Source organism: Pseudorca crassidens, chromosome 17 (assembly GCF_039906515.1).
Source record: "Pseudorca crassidens isolate mPseCra1 chromosome 17, mPseCra1.hap1, whole genome shotgun sequence".
Taxonomy (NCBI): Eukaryota; Metazoa; Chordata; class Mammalia; order Artiodactyla; family Delphinidae; genus Pseudorca; species Pseudorca crassidens.
The window spans coordinates 79,701,846-79,719,124 of NC_090312.1; the positions used below are offsets into that span (position 1 = coordinate 79,701,846).

Below are 17,279 nucleotides of genomic sequence, written 5' to 3' on the forward strand. Positions count from 1 at the left end.
GGAGGAGACAGAAGGGCTCGTATCCTGGCTCTTCCTGTGTGAACCACACAACTTTGAAAAATCACTGTCTCCCAGGCACCTGCTGCCTCATCGGCCAAGCTGAGATTACAGTTCCCCCACCCCTCAGGGCTGTTGAAGTGAACGCACTTTGTGAAACGTGTAAGTCTGTCATCAAAAAGCTAATCGCTACTGCTGATAGGTAGCCTCAAATCAGAGGGCTGGGAGCGAAGCCCGTGACCTGAGTCCCCGGTGACCAGGAGAACCATCATGGCCCCCAGATGAGGACAGAGGTGACGGACAGCACTGGTCTCTCCGGGGCCACCATGTGATAAACCCGCTGGAAGGGGAACCTCTGGTTGGCACCTGCAGCAACTCCTGTGGTTCCAAGAAACCTTCAGTAAATCTAAACTGTCAAAAGAATACAGTTTCTAAATAGGAAAAAACCCCCCAAAAACCAAAACACCAAACACTTTCCTCCAAAGTCTGAGAAACACCGGGCACACCAAACCATCACAGTCGACGCACTTTGGCAAGGTGGGTAAGGACGGATCTGCAGCCAGACAGACAAGGGCTCGAATCTCACCACGTGATTACCTGCTTTGTTCAACAACTACCCACCGTGAGAACTACTGGAGGTGATGCACATAAAGGACTTGGCGCCACACCTGGCCCCTGAGAAGTGCCCAGTACATGCCAAGCAAAGCCCCAGCTCCACAGTCTCCTACTTGGGCCACATCACGTGCACCCTCACCCTCTGGAGCTATCCGTCCGTTCCCACGCCAGTGTCTTCGCTGGGAAATGCACAAGCCCCGAAATGCACTCTAGAGCATCACCCTCTGGGGTTGACCTGGGAGGAGACTGGGGACTAAAGGAGGCGGTTTGTGAAGTATGCCACACATCGCAGCAATAATGCACAAGCTGAAAACAGAAGTAGCGCTCTACGACGTATCCTCAGAAGCACACAGCCATCCTACTCATGCATGAGGCTAAGTGCCAATAAAGTGGCTACGCATTAGTTTAAAATTTAAGAACACTTCACATAGCACTTCAAAACCGGGTTTCAATAGTCTTAAAAATAAGAGATCGATTGGATGTGAATGTCTAATTATCAAAAAGTGCTTTGAAACACAGTCGTTGTATTTAAGATTAATGAGATACACTGCAAACACACATAATGTCAAGTGTCACTAATAAAGTACAATGAGAAACCCTAAAATGCTGCAGATCTGGCATAAAATGTCTTCTTAATTTCCTGGTTCTTAATCGGAGCTTTAAAGTCACAGGTTAATATAGCTTTTCTTAATTGTACTGAGCATCTCTTATTTGAATGCTTAGTGACCAAAGGGTGTTAAGAGTAAGAGGTTCTCTCCAAGGCTCTGAATGAGGCACCTGACTCTGGCTGGCCCTCCTGGAGGCCACTCAGATGAGCTGAACGTCCAGCTGTGAAGTGAGCCCAGTACACAGCTGATGGACACCAATGCTGCGTGTGCAAACCAGTGGTGCTCAAGGAATGCAGCGAGGAGTAAACAGCTCCACAAAAGCAGAATGCAGCACGTTGCATAATGGAGACAGGTCCTGGGCTGCTGGCCCTCTTAACCCCCGCGTGGCCATGTCCTGTATGCGCAGACGCTGCTGTCACACTTGTATGACAGCAGACGTGAAACCCACAACTGTCCTTTTCGCGTACAGGACATCCTTCAGTCCTGTTAAAGCCCACAGACTGTTCTCAGGCCTCTATCATGTTGGATTCTGTGCTGGATTCTAAAGACACAGAGTTAAAACAAAATTCCTACCCTCATATCACTTACAATCTACTAGAAACAGGCGCAGCAACTTCCCGTAACACAAACCAGACTAATTAGCGCCCTTTATGTCCTCAGAGAATGAAAAGAGGACGTGACTGCACGCATAGCCCGAAGGGACCACGAGTACACGGAATCTGTAAATTCTGAATAAACGCAGAGTTAGGGATAAGAAGAGTCTCCACACAGCAGAGGAAATCTGAACTGAGCCCCCCAACTGAGGGGGATTTTGATTGAGTTTCTACTTGTGCTTCTTGCTGTCAGTGGGTCTGTTCTACCTTCTGGAGGTGATGCTGTTACTTTCCTCTTGATTTTGTTAGTACATGTCTATTTAGATGTCACTCAATTATGGACATTTAAGAACTGACAACAGGGCTTCCCTGATGGCACAGTGGTTAAGAATCTGCCTGCCAATGCAGGGGACACAGGTTCAAGCCCTGGTCCCGGAAGATCCCACATGCCGCAGAGCAACTAAGCCTGCGTGCCACAACTACTGAGCCCACGTGCCACAACTACTGAAGCCGGTGTGCCTAGAGCCCATGCTCCGAAACAAGAGAAGCCCGTGCACCGCAACGAAGAGTAGCCCCCACTCGCCATAACCAGAGAAACCTGGTGCACAGCAACGAAGACCCAACGCAGCCAAAAGTAAAAATAAATAAATAAATTTAAAAAAAGAAAAAAAAAAAAAAAGAACTGACAACAGCTTTCCAGTCTGGGTTGTTGAATAAAATTGTTATTTTTGTGGAGGGCTTCCCAGGTTGACAAACAGCTTCATCCCTGTCCAGTAACTTAATCAGTCCTCAGAACTCTGCTAACGTGGCAAAACGCTCCGCAGTTTCCTCTCGGATTTCAACTCCAGCCCACCTTCTCCTTGTGCGCCCTGTGGACGCCTGGGGTGGCTTGCGTAGTGCTGCTTGTTTATTCATTCTCTCAGACAACTGAGAGCCCGAGCCGTCTTTGCACTAAGGGAGAAATTTTACATCAACTTACCATGTAACTTGAGAATCATATAAACGCTTAAAGCAAAAAAACAATTTCCAGACTACTTATAAATGTACCTAGTATGTACTGAATTGTGAAAAAATCTGAAGGAATGAAAGGTAAAAATTCTTGGATTTTGCTCAAAAGACTTTTTTTTTTTTTTTTTTTTTGGCCACGCAGCATAGCTTGAGGGATCGTAGTTCCCCAAGACTTTTGTTTTAAAAGGAAAAAGTAACTTTTGAAATGGGCCTCAAAGGAACGCCCAGCCTCTGGGAGACGGGAATTGATAAGGAATTCCAGGCAAGGAAACGCTCGTCCACTCTGATGAGACAGGTACGTGAAAAACAGGAGGCAAATGGATATTTGCGTTTTGGGGGCTTTTTTTGTTTGGGGGTTTAATTTTGGCGGGGCGGGGCGTGCTGCATGGCATGTGGGATCTTAGTTCCCCAACCAGGGATGGAACCCGTGTCCCCTGCAGTGGAAGCTCGGAGTCCTAACCACTGGACCACCAGGGAAGTCCCTGGATACTGCCTTGATGAGGGTGAGGATCCCAGTTGAGAGGTGGCTTTAACTGCCAGGCTCTGGAATTTAAATCTGACCAATGGGTAACTGGGAGGAAGCAGGATGTTGGAGCAGGGAAGTAACAAGATGGAAACAGTGCTTGCAAAAGACTTTTCTGCTTACCAAGTGGACTGGTCTGAGAGCAAAGAGTAAGGCAGGCCCGCGAACAGATGGCGAAGTCAGGAATGGAGCTGTCTGGTGACAAAGAGATGCCAGTGCCGACGCACGGGGCACACGGAGGGTCCGCAAAGCTTGACGCCTATACAGGCACGTGGGCTACAGAACCAGGAGTCACGCCATGGGGCGTCCTTCCAGAGGAAGGTCCTTCCGCTGACCGTCCTGGTCAAAGCTGCCTCTCTTTGACCTAGGATGATGCAGAGCTCAGCTTTAAGTGTGTCCTACAGAGAATCAGACCCACAAGACTCAAGTAACAGCAAGAGATCAATATTTCTGGTCACCGATGGACCAGTGCCCCGTGAAGCATGTCCAAACACCGCCCAAAGACCAGGAGCAGAGAAAGAGGCTTCTCCCCCTCAGCTGAACAGGAGGAATTTCCCCAAGCAGAAGCGCAGATTAGGAGGATTCTCAGGTTTCTGTTGCATCTATGAACACAGGTATGTAACAAAGTAACAGAAGTGAACATGGAACATACTTTTATCCTGGGGTCTTTGTAATGTTCAGGCCGCTATAGCAAAACGCCACAGACTAGGTGGCTTAGGGACAACAGACGTTTATTTTCCACAGTTTTGGAGGCTGGACGTCCAAGATCACGGTGCCGGCACGGTTGTGTTCTGGTGAAGGCTCCCCTCTGGGCTGCAGACTCCCTGCCCCAACCTCACGTGGCGGAAGGGGTAAGGCATCTCCCCGGAGCCTCTTCCGTAAAGGGCACTAATTCCTCCCATTCATGAGGACGCCACCCTCAGGACTTCAGCACCTACCAGAGGCCCCATCTCCTAATTACCTCCCCATTGGCCACCAGGAGTTCAACATATGAATTTGGGCGGGGGACACACACACTGAGACCACAGCACTGGGCTGTCGTGCGTGGACCAGCGTGGAGAGGACACTCCATGTTTCTGAACTTCGCTGAGTATTCAGAACGCATAAACGCTTTCTCAGTCCGCAGGGATGCAGCAGACATGGAGCGGGCTGGAGAATGAATGTGAAGGTCTAATCCCTCCGTAGGCGTCCTCCTCTCTCTCTAATGGGCATGCTCTTATGGGGCCCTCAACCAACTTTCCTGTTCCATTTATGACCCCATCACTATAAAGAAATCAACTGGTGTGAAAGGTCTGGGGTCTTACAGAAGAGGTGGACCTGGGTTCTACGCCCAGCGTGTGTCTGGTCACATGGCTGCCCTTTATGTGAGGTTAATCTCTTTGATTCTCGTACCCCTGTCTACACCATGAAGACTCTACACCTCCTCTGCAGACAAGTGATGCTTCCAGCAGTGCGGTCCCAGAGCAGGTCTTCCACAGACGACGGCCTTAACCTTTCTGCTGGTCTTTGTAAGAAAGCAATGAACTGACAGTTCATTGTCAGTTCGTTGACAATGAACTGACTTAAAGTGTAACAGCCATTAATAATGAACAACAACAAACTACGCACACACAGCAACCCACAGAATTTGTCTTTCATTCGATTTCAAAAAACAGCATTTTAAATACGCCAAATAACTTAAACGGTAGTTTAGTCATTTAAATTGTAATCAACAGTGGCTTCTTGAACCTCATGATACATGTGTGTTAAATCCTCACAAATAGAATCTGCATACAGGGGTATTTATTTTATTTTATTTTTTAATTATTTTTTTTGAAGATTTTCTGATGTGGACCATTTTTAAAGTCTTTATTGAGTTTGTTACAATGTTGCTTCTGTTTTTTCTTTTGCTTTATTTTGGCCCCGAGCCTTGTGGGATCTTAGCTCCCCAACCAGGGATCGCACCCGCACCCCCTGCATTGGAAGGCGAAGTCTTAATCACTGGACCACCAGGGAAGTCCCGTGGGGAGGGGTATTTATTTTAGAGAGGGAAATATCCTTATATCTATCCTTCCAGAAGCCTATAGGATCTCTGTGAACAAGGGGAATAAAACAACTGAAATCCCAGCTGCTTTTTCCCAAGGATGCCCCCTCCTCTCCCTCTTCTTTTTTAAAAGGCAGTGAGCCCGGTCAGGGGGTCTCGGCAGCGGCCTGCCCTCCCCGGCCCCAGGAGACCTGCTCAAGGTCAGCCGAGCCGGCCTCGGGGAGTCACCTGACGGTTCTGGTGGAACCTGAGCTCTGAGTCACTCGCTTGGCAAAGAACTGATGTGGCAAAAGGCAGAAGTCAGAGATGCTGGCGTGAAAGGCAGATGAGTCATGGAGGGGAAACGGATCCCTCGCTGCGGAGGACCAGCCTCAGGAAACACTGAGATGGAGAAAAGGTGTTTGTGGCAAGCTAGCAGGTGGTCTCGGTCAGGACCATTTAACACACAAACAAAACTGCAAGGCTGCTTTTGGTCCCAGCAATCTCACGTTCCCAGCGCTCACACTCTAAAAGAACAAAACTCCATCCCAGAGAAGTTTTGAAAATGGCAACTTTCCGGGAGAAACTCACGTTATCAATTATTTCAGTTTGATGAAGATAATGAGCAACTAAAAACAAGGGAAACATTGTAACTTACTTCCTGAAACTGCAATCACCTGAATAATGCACAGAGGTTGGTGGTTGTGTGTCCCTTGAAAGGTGACTCACATGTACATTACATAGGACGACTGAGGTTCTAGGTTGAAAAAACGCCAAAGTCTGATTCAAAGCACATTACAAGGTCATTTTGTGCCTGCGTTTTCTTTTTTAGTCTCCTAAAAGAAGGGATCACTTTTTAAAAAAGACCCATCTTATACTTTTAAAACATAATAACCTTAAATACACGTATTGAGGAGTGGTGAAAAATGTTGATGGTGATTAATAATACATGTCCTTTATAAGGCGACTTATCTGTCATTTACAAACTCAGAAAAGAACAAGTTTTAAAGAACTTTAAATGTGAAAATAGCCTAAAACAATGGAAAGCATTTGGATAACAAGACAAAAGCTACGCTTTTCACAACAATCTTTAGAGCACCTTTTTGTTCGTTTCTATCTTCTTTAGGGGAAACTGGTATAAAAACGATTTAAAGTAACCAGCACAGAGACCTGGCATTACTTGGGAATCAGACACAGGAGCCCAGATTCAGAGTCTACGTAACCCAGGTGACACTGTGTTAATGAGTGACAGGGCTGAATCCTTTCTAATCTTCCTGACGCAGGGCCTGTGGCCAAATAATAATATTGACAAAGCTCAAGACGATTATGCCTGTGAAGGTAACCCACTATCTGATCCGGGAGGGAGGAAGGAAGGAGGGGCCCCCCACTTCTCCAGGCCTACCCTCTCCCCGGCACATGCTGTGGCTGTGTCATGTGACCTTGCCCAAACCCCTAGGAGCGTGTTGGTATTCTTACTTGGCACGTGGGAAACTGAGGCTTAGAGGTGAAGTCCACTGGCAGCGGAGCTGGGTATACACTCACGTCTACTCAACATTGCAGTTCTTTCCTGGCCACTAGGGCTGCCAATTCACCTGCTAGCAGGAGCCAGCTGGGCGGGAGGAGGGGCGCAGGGAACCCCAAGAGGGAACAAGAGGCCCCTGATTGCTGGGGACTTGTCCTGCTTTTAGCACTTGGAAGTCCCACGTTCCAGAAAACCTCTCACTTGTGGGCAAATCGAGATGGGTGGGCTCCTAGAACGAGCAGAGTGGGGAAGACAGGCCCTGGTGGAGACGACCCCCATTAAGCCCACCTGTGTGGAGGTGCAATTCTACGAGCTGGGGGTTGGGGATGGGAGATGCTGAGTTCCCTCCAGCCAAGAGGAGCCCAGGGCTTTCATATCAGAACTTCTTATATCTGTGGTAAGGGAACACGGTGAGAAGACTGACGGATTTCAGTGTGTCTCGCTGATACGTGCTGTTGGCTTTTTCTTCAATCCCCCTTTCCACAGATGGCAGAATTCCACCTGGTAGAGGCTGATTCTTATTTGTCAGCCTAAGCTAGATGCTAGGATTCCAGGAGACCCACACCGTCTACCCAACGAAGTTCTGCATGACGGAATGACAAACAGCGTGCTATCCAGGTAATGGTACGTTACATATGGATGCTGGAAGAGAGGCTCGAGGATAGCTGCCAATCAAACCAAAGCACGTGGTCACTCGGGAACACGGGTGCCGAGGCTAAGGCTTGGTGACCTCACAAGGGCTGCTCTTTACCACGTGTCAGGCCCTTGCACACGTGAGTTAACTGGAGAGCTAGCTGTCTGTCCATTTCCTAAACATTCTCAACTTCCTCATTTGGTGACACTGAGCTCTCAGCCCCTCTGTCAAAGGGGAGGAACCATCTGGACCTTGACCACTGCTCATCTACTTCCTCAGCTCCTTCATGGGAAGATGGGTCTGGCTAAAGGATGTCTCCAGGCTCGCCATCAGGAAGGAATCCGGTGGCGTGGACGTGGGACAAAGCACCCAGCAACGTCCTTTACGGACACACACACTCCCACGTCTGCTGACTGTCCTTCAACACCTGCCCCACTCTCTTGGTCTGTCCCCTGGCTGACATCTAGGCTCTGCCCTCCTGACGGGACCTCCCTAGGGAGGCCATCCTGCAAACATCTCTGTGCCCCAGGCTCCCAGGCATTTGCTGTTGTCCCTACAGCATTAGGGCTGCCAGAAAACACCACCTCACTCCCCAAGCACGGACCGTGGACTTCGCACTGGAGTGTAAAAACGTTCATTTTTTGGATACTGTTTTCGAATCCATGCACTTCTAGATACCAGGGAGATTACGAGTAAATATTACACAGCCCTTAAAAGACCAGAACTGCTGGGAGACATGCAGGCAACATAACACGGAAACCCCTGGGGAAGGAAATCATCATCACTGTTAGTTTGGCCCTGCAGGCCCTCAAAGGTGGGACTCCTCTTTTTTTTGCCAGATAGCAAAATATCTGAAACCTCAGCCTCTTTGTCTTAGTGTAATATGACAGAGGTTTTCAGAGAGAATCAATACCTTCTGCTCAGAATGGATCAAAGCAAAGCAACACACTTACTTGAAAGAGGACTGAGTATTTTACAGATTGCTGGCAGAAGTCACAGGGAATCCTCCCTCTCTTAAAGTACTCTCTGCTGCGCGAAATATCTAAAAACAGAGAAAAGAAAAGATCGCTATTGCTTTTTTACTTGACAAAAATAGGCAGGCTATTAAATATTTACAACAACAGAAAATGAAAATTCTTTTAAAAATTGGTCAATAAATTTAAAAAGACAGATAACGAACACGGAGGTAAACCAAACTGTGTTAGTTTTTACATACACATTTCAGTTAGAAGCTAAGTGTTTTGTTCACCTTGACTAGTTTTTGAAGGAGACATTTAACCGCAGATAGCAAGTATAAAGATAGAAGAATGTCAACACCAAGTTGTGGGAGGTCATACAAACGAAGGCTGACAGGGCGTCATCTCATCCTCAGAACTGCTGCTCTACACACGGGAGTCCGCGTGTGTGCAGGGAGTGACAGGCTGTCAGAGTCTCAAAGGGCCTTAGAGCCCACCTGGGACAAACCCCACTTCAGTCCACTACACAGAGCCCACTCAGGGCGAGGGCTCAGCACAAACCACCCAGCTGGCTGGGGCAGAGCTCCTGACTGCCACAGGGGCACCCTTCACAGCACTGCAGCCTGCCACGCCTGTAGCCATTCATTCATTCATTCATTCACTCTCCAGGACTGACTGAGCACTTCCTATGGACCAAGTTCTATTCTAGGCTCTGGGGGTTAAGACCAAGTCTCTGACCTCCAGAGAGGGGAGACTAAATAACAACAGATACTGTCTTAGACGGTCCCACTGGAATGGCAGTTGGGGACACTTGAGCATAATCCCGAAAGCACTGAGGGGACAAGCCTGGGGTCTACTGGGGGAAGCACCCTCCGAGCAAGGGGGCAGCCGGGGCCCCGAGCAGGGGGAGCAAGGAGGCCGATGTGGCTGAAGCGGGGACACTGTGGAGACGCAGGAAGGCGGCTGAGTCTGTGGCCATGGATGAACCAACCGATGGAATGCAGGGAACAGGGGGGCTAACGGAGGGCAGAACCTTGGAGAACATCTGTTTAAAAGGGGGGCAGAAAAGGCAGCTGGGAAGGAACAGCCAGGGATGGGAAGCCAGCAGGGTTGGCTGCTGGCTCTGCGATCAGCTCTGACGGAGAATACTTCCAGCTCAGCGAGGAGGGCGGGGTAAGGACAGAGGGAAAGACAAGAGGCTGCTCTTCTGACGGGCTGTGCAAATGTCGGTGTGCAAGCCTGACAGGGCAGAACACTAGAGCATCTGGAGGGTGTTCTGACTGCAGGCCCCAAAGTATCGGAAATGCAGGGCCTGGTTCCATGTAGACATTTTCCTGGCGGCAAGAGCTAATGTGTGTGACCCTTAAGTGGGACTTCCCCTCCAAATCTGGCAAGACTGAAAATCTGTCTAAATTCCATCAAATGTATAAGGAGAGCAGAAGGCCTTAATCATAGGAAGGTCAAATGCAAGTGTTATATTCCAAGCCCAGAATTTACAAGCTTGTCTTTAATGAGCACATACAAAATAAATGACTGAAATAAATAAAGGAGCTAATTAAATAAATAAAACAGTCAACCGGCATCCCACCGCAAATGATAACTCCTGGCAATGCAAGCAGTTCTAAAAGCAATCCCTAAATTACTTAAGAGTCCAACAGTGAGGAAGGTGTTTTGTGATGCCTTTAAGATGCATCTTTAAATTACTGGATGCATTTAAAAATTTTTTTCGAATTCCACGTGATAAAAATCTATTGCAATAAAAATACTTCCAGGCAGGGCTTCCCTGGTGGCGCAGTGGTTGAGAGTCCGCCTGCTGATGCAGGGGACATGGGTTCGTGCCCCGGTCCGGGAGGATCCCACATGCCGCGGAGCGGCTGGGCCCGTGAGCCATGGCTGCTGAGCCTGCGCGTCCGGAGCCTGTGCTCCGCAACGGGAGAGGCCACAACAGTGAGAGGCCTGCGTACCGCAAAAAAAAAAAAACCAAAAAAAAACCCACAAAACTTCCAGGCAGCAATCTAGTGTGCATTCTGAGGAGGGTTGGGAGGAGGAAGAAAAGACACGACAGTTCCTGTTTATGACATTTACTATTACAGATCACACATACGGCAACAGGGAGACTGAAAGTCCCTATCAAAGAGGAACCAGGTCTGTGGCCCACGCTGACTCCTACTTGACACTAAGAGCGGTGCTTGTGGTGCAAAAACGTTCTAGGTCAAGCACTACTGCCCTTGCCCTGAAGTCTTCACACCGCACCCCTGGTCACTCCTCCTCAGGATCCCCAAGCTGGCCGCCTCCCTCTGCTCCCTGCACCCCATTATTATTTATCTCACGGCCTCTCCTCCACAGTCTGCCACTGCCTGCTGAGAGGGTTGCGCCTTCTCTCCTTTTTTAAGGCTTAGCACAGAACCTAGCACATGGTAGGTGCCCGTAATTACAGAATGAATAACGAAAGAAAGACTAGACACACTTAGATGAGGCCTAACGGCTCCTCAGACATTTTTCCAACCCAGGCAGGTTCTGGAGGATCGACCCTGAAATACTTATCAATTGTGAATGACAGGCCTCCCTCAGTGCTTTTGATGCCACAGATGCCAGGGGACCAGCCAGAGAATCGCCTGCGGGCGCCACCTGGCAACTCTTCACCGCATGCCCTGGACTGCCCCCCACTCCTTCCTTTTCACTGGAACTTTCAGGCCCTGTGCAGCCCAGTTGCTTTGTGGCACATCATATTCTACATGGAAGGACTTTTCATTTTTAAACTGATTATCATTTTTCCTGCTGTCATTATCAGCCCCTAGAAGAAAAAGTGAGAAGGTATCTCTTATAGCAGACTGTTTTAATTTTAAAATATTATACGCTTTATGCTCTAGCTCATGCTAATAGACCTATTTTTGATTGGTCAGAAATGTCATTCATCCATGAAGAGTTATGGAATTATAAGGATGAGAGAGAACAAAATTTTAAGTGCCCAAGACATTTGTTTTTACTTTCTTATCTCAGAAATACATAAAGATTCGTGTAGTTAAAAAAAAAATGTTAAGATGTGACTCATCTGAAGATAAAAGTGCAGATTTTGTTACTTTGCAAAAACATAAATAACATTTTACTTAGTGCTATTAGAAAAATGCCCCTTTAGTGTATGTTAAAAGGCCCTCCGGGATATCATAGTAAATTACTACACAGTATTCACACACGGTTATATTTATATTTACCTCTGTAAGAAGTTCCTTCTAGACACAGAAAGTCTTTTAAGATCCAACCCTCACAGTCAGCATCGGCCAGAACCACTTCCCACGGCTTCCCGTGACACACAGCTGAACAACGATGCTTGTAGGGGAGAGTCACACAGCTTGCGTTTGAACAATAATTTACTTTTTTTTTTTTTTTTTGCGGTACGCGGGCCTCTCACTGTTGTGGCCTCTCCAGCTGCAGAGCACAGGCTCTGGACGCGCAGGCTCAGCGGCCATGGCTCACGGGCCCAGCCGCTCCACGGCACGTGGGATCTTCCCGGACCAGAGCACGAACCCGTGTCCCGTGCCTCGGCAGGCGGACTCTCAACCACTGCACCACCAGGGAAGCCCAATAATTTACTTTTAAGGCAGCCGACTTCTTAGAATGTTCTAAGACCAGGGTAATTTAGGAAGCGTTTCACAAGATTAAGAAAAGGGAGAGGGACAGACAACGATGGGATTGCATCTGTTTATTCTTCCCCAAGTGAGGGTCTAAGCCCGTCTGTGGATAGGAGGTTATTTTCCACGTCTGCACAGGGAGCACCTCAGGCAGAGAATGAAGAGGCAGGAGGGCTCCGGGCACATGACGAAGAGCAAAGCCCAGAACTGAGCTGCGCCCTCCGCCCCTCACCACGCAACCTTGTGAAATGTGACGGGGGTGTGGTTTGCATCATCGGGGCGTCCAAAGAGGAAGTCAGTGCTCCCCGCAGGGTGACCCCTCCAGTGCCCATTTCACCAGACACAGCATCTCAAAACCCAGATGCCGGATGACAATGAACCACACTCAACTTTCTTATTACAGGCGACACCCTATCACAGTAAAGGACAAACTTTCAGAATATTCCTTGTTCTTTTCTTCAAACTGTTGTTTGGGAGAAACAGTACACCCCAGGAATGGACGAGGGAGGGAATTCGCAGGGGCTGAGGGTGTGGATGGGGAGGGAAGCACAGTTAGGGTTCTGAAGTTTTCCTCGACCAAAGAACACGACGAACCCCTTGAACCCGATTATAGCTTCAAATCAAAGCAGCTACTTTAAGCAAATTCTGAAATGGCAATGTCTGGCTTTTCAGGAGCAGGAGGTAACTCCTGACAGCCTTCAGATACCAGCAGAGCTCTCCACGGATCCCAGACGCATGGTGGCAGCCAGCCAGCCGTGTGACTGGTGACTCAATACACAAGTTTCTGTGGTCTCCACCGTCTCATACAGTGAGGACATCAGTATTGAAGTTTGAGGGCTAAATGGTGGCAAGGGGCTCTTCCCGAATAATACAGAACTCTGCGGAGAAGATACGCTGAGAAGCAGACGCTCGCACTGCATTTGTTTGCATTTATTTAAGCTCAGCCTTAGCCATTTAAATATTTTTCCTTCTGAATGTATCATCTTTATCACAGAATTCAAGATTATTTACTATTTGATTTGGAAAATCATCCAGGCAACCATGAACAGAAATTTTTAAATGTTGTCAAACATAAGTCAAAGGGGTGAGAATCCCACCTTCTGTGATTTCAACTCCCTAAACAACATCCTTATTAAACAAAGCCCGAGTCAAAAATTCTGTTCAGCACAGGCCGAATACACACCTAGGAGTGTTTCTGGCAGAGCGGGATATGCTAACATCCTCTATATGAAAAAAGCTTCCTGAAAACTACAGAAGGGGAAACAAAGAGAGCCATCCAAAATGAAGGCTGCACACATCTCTGAAGAAACAATGGACATTACTTCTGCTGAGACCCTGCGTTGACACCAGGAGACCCGCTGCTCTGTCCTAATTAAAGTGTGTTTCTCCGAACTCTCCTCCACGGCTCATTATTCAGGAGAGTCCGGACCCCATGCAAACAAAGTCGACAGGGCACTGAAACGCACCTCCAAAGACACCTAAATGGATGCAACACCGGGCTTTCCTAAACAGCAGAGAACCAATGAGAAGAGCTCCCCAGCACATGCACTCTTGAATCCAGGTAAAAACAAGATTCCTACATGAAGACGGTAGCTGTCTACCAGCCCAGCCTCCTCCGGGAGGACATATTTTACATGGAACGCCGGAGAGCGTGTGATATTAACAAAAGCAAGATCAAATTAAACAGATGACATGATGCACACACTTCATTTCATGCATGGCCGTGTTTTTCAGGCGAGATAAAGACTCAGAGTAATTACCATGAACTGAAACTTCTTCCTTGATCTCCTCTGGCAGCCGGCAGTCGGTGACTGCCGTGCTCCCTCAACAAAGACGATCGCCTTCTCCTCGGTGCCTGATTCCTCCTGTAATGCTACCAGCTAAGCACCTCCACAGTGGGCAGAACGCAGCAGAGTATCTCTGTATCCGTGTCTCCAATGCAGCATAAAGAGTACTGTGGAAACCTATCAAACCGGCGAGCAGCTAGGCTGGCAGCCAATGAGGAGCGGCTCGGGCGGAATCCGGCACATGCTCTCTGAGGCTCCGGCTGTCAGCAGCGTTTAGCAGGCTGCTAATCTAATTATAGCTAGTTTGCTAGCACAGAGCGATTGGAGCAGAGCACGGGAGCAAATTAAATTTTAATAAATGAAACCCCGCAGACACAATCATCCTGATTTCTTGTCATTTTGAGGATTAATGTGTCACCTTATAAACTAGAAGTGGTTTTTAAAGTGCATTCTTGTTTTTCTTCCGATCTGGAGAAACAAAGAGTGGTTAAATCAATGTATGGTATAGCCAGTTTCCTTAAACTTAACAGGTTCCAAAGAATATGAAAAACTATATATATATATGTATATATATGTTTAACTGAATATATATATTCAGTTATATATATTCATATATATGTTTAACTGAATCACTTTGCTGTACAGTAGAAATTAATACAACATTGTAAATCAACTATACTTACCTAAAATAAATTAAAAAAAAAAAAAACTTCACAGATTCCAGCACTGAAGAATAAATCATAAAGTCAATAGTAGGAAGGTATTAGTGGTGGTGCTATAAAATCTGAGACTTCACTTTATTCACCCTGATTAGCAATTTGCCACTTATTTGTCCTAAAGGGCTAATTAGTCTCTCAATATAGTTTGAAATATCCATCGTGGAAATGTACTAATTTCCACCCATCATGGAAATGTACCAATCAAGGTGTCAAAAATCATCACCTTGGCTACACTGATGAATAATAATTCAGAGGTACAAGAGATGGAAAAGGAATATCGAAGTCATTGTAAAGGAAAAATTAAGGAAATCTGCCCACGGCACAATTTAATGGTGACAAGAGTTCTAGAAGCTGAATCTTGCAGGAGGCACAGGAGAAAACCATGCATTCCAATATCCAGGCTGCCTGGATCAGCTATGCCCTCCTGGGTGACTTGGGGCAAGAGACTGGATGTCTCTGAGTGTCAGAGGCAATAGCGGGAGGCACCTTGCAGCATCACTGCCAGAAGCGATGCGCACTCAGCGCTCAGCGCAGGGCCTGGCACAGAGTGAGTTCTAAATTAAGCTATTATTAACAGCAGCAACGTTTTCACAATACCATAGTGTCTCCCTTCTTTTCTGGTATCAGGCTACTCAAAAAAGAAGCATCTAAACTTCTCCAGTGTACAGCTTTGTCAGAAATATCATTTCGAAGTAATTAATGGTGACAAGCCAGGAGCAGACCTGATTCATCATGCAGAACCATTATTGGTATTCACTGTAGTCACAAACATTATTTCACCTACTTCTTTCTGGATATGCGTTAGTCACTAATTTCAGTTTATTCTATATGAACCAATCTCAAAAGGAACTTGCAGGAAATTGGGGTTTAAAATTGCATTTCGTTAATGATTTGCAATATAGATTAAATGCCATTATACATTTGAGAAAGTGTTTTCGATGGACTATAAATTGGGGCAAGTCTGTAATGAGGAGGTGGATTAAATTTAAAATGACGCATTTATGTGAAAAGGGGAGAGGAGAGAGGTCAGCTAGTCAAGTGCAACTTTTGTCCCCGTATCTATTTATTTATTTGTTTTCCCTTCAAGTCATTTCTTCAATAGGTTCTACAAAATTAACAGTCCTCCAATGATATTAATCAAATCTGTTAAACTTATTTTCTGTAATTTCCCCAAATCCGTATATGTTCCACCAGTCAAGTTCCAATCCAATGATAACATGCAAACTTCTCATTTCTGCAGTTATGCTGTGCTTTGGTTTTTCTCTGAAAACCTTTACAAAAAGCTGACATGCTCAACAGCCATTATGATTTGCTCTGAGGAACCAAACACTCTCAGGGGTTAATTAGTAGCTGTGGAAAAAAATACTGACTAAGCGGCATCCTTCATCCTTCCATCTTTGGGTACCACAAACTGGATGGGAAATAAACTAAGGAAAGGAACAGCATGGCCCATAAACGTCAGGGGAAAGCACAGAAACTCATGGTCTATACATCCAAGAGTGAAAACGTGTGTAGAAACGTAGACACAGACACCAACTGTGAGAAAATACGATAGAGACAAACTTCCTAAAATGACCCTCACATGTGCTACCTTGAAGCAGTGTCCATGTGGATTATCAAACCACCATCACCATTATCAGGAGTAAAACTTCAAGAGGAATTGGCTTCAGTGATTCGGCCTAAGGCAGCGCTCCCTGGAGGCTGCCAGGATACAGCCTGGTACCACTCGCAGGCATTCATCTGGGAAACGCTAACAGCTCTTCCTCTTCATGTAACAGACTGCTGGCTCAAAAAGGGGGCACTTTTAAAAAGCTGTTTGAGGGCTTCCCTGGTGGCACAGTGGTTGGGAGTCCGCCTGCCGATGCTGGGGACACGGGTTCGTGCCCCGGTCCGGGAAGATCCCACATGCCGCGGAGCGGCTGGGCCCTAGAGCCATGGCCGCTGAGCCTGCATGTCCGGAGCCTGTGTTCCGCAACGGGAGAGGCCACGACAGTGAGAGGCCCACGGACCGTAAAAAAAAAAAAAAAAAAAAAAAAAAAAGCTGTTTGATTAATTTGTCTCGTTCCTGTTTTGTACAAGACATTTAAACAGACACTTTGTAAGAGAAAGAAGCAACTGATCCTTTCTTAGGTCTCAAGTTGAGAGCCCCTATATTAGTTTGAAACTGAGTAACAGTTAATTGCTGATCGTTCTTATTGCCCCTCTGCCGGGGGAGCCTAGATTTTTTTTTTTTTAACCCCTGGAATGAGGGCTTTTGTCTTTGAACTTCAGTCAACTCTGCCTTGATTCTGAAAAATCAAAACTCAATGAAGAGTTTGGGGCACCTACTCTGTGTAAGGACCGTGCAGGGAGTTGGCAGGGGCCCCGGATTCTCAGTGGAGCTTCCATTCTAATGAGGGATAACCAGTAAGTGATGCGTCAACACAGGGGTAATTACGATGGGAGGCAAAGTGCTGCGAAAGGATACAAGTTGGGGTGAGAGTCGGGTCTGCAGTTGAAGGATGCTTTTGGCTGGAGGGTGGGTGTGACCAGGAGAGCTATGGAGTCCCGGAGAGGCAGATGGAGCCAGGGGACCCAGACGGAAGGTAGAGGCACAGCCGCAAACAGCAGACTCGGGGCGAGGAAAGGGTTTGGTCCGAGCCTCTGGAAAGCTGCGCGTTGACTGTATCCTCAACAGGAAGGATGT

The 17,279-nt window shown here is 47.2% G+C and overlaps 1 protein-coding gene across 14 annotated transcripts in view; it reads right to left on the reverse strand.

Moving 5' to 3' along the window:
- The window catches only part of FAM110B (family with sequence similarity 110 member B), a 220,630-nt gene that overhangs the window by 138,972 nt on the left and 64,379 nt on the right, over positions 1-17,279 (reverse strand). For 8 of the 14 annotated variants that reach the window (XR_010936515.1, XR_010936514.1, XR_010936512.1 and 5 more), the window contains one exon: positions 8,456-8,544. The exons of 1 other annotated variant lie outside the window; for it this stretch is intronic. The gene's annotated coding sequence lies outside the window, so the exon portion shown is untranslated. Of the gene's footprint in view, positions 1-2,488; positions 2,765-3,467; positions 3,743-3,768; positions 5,749-8,455; positions 8,545-13,847; positions 14,343-17,279 lie in introns of those variants that run through there. 5 more of the 14 variants (XM_067712282.1, XM_067712281.1, XM_067712280.1 and 2 more) reach the window with 3 other exon arrangements.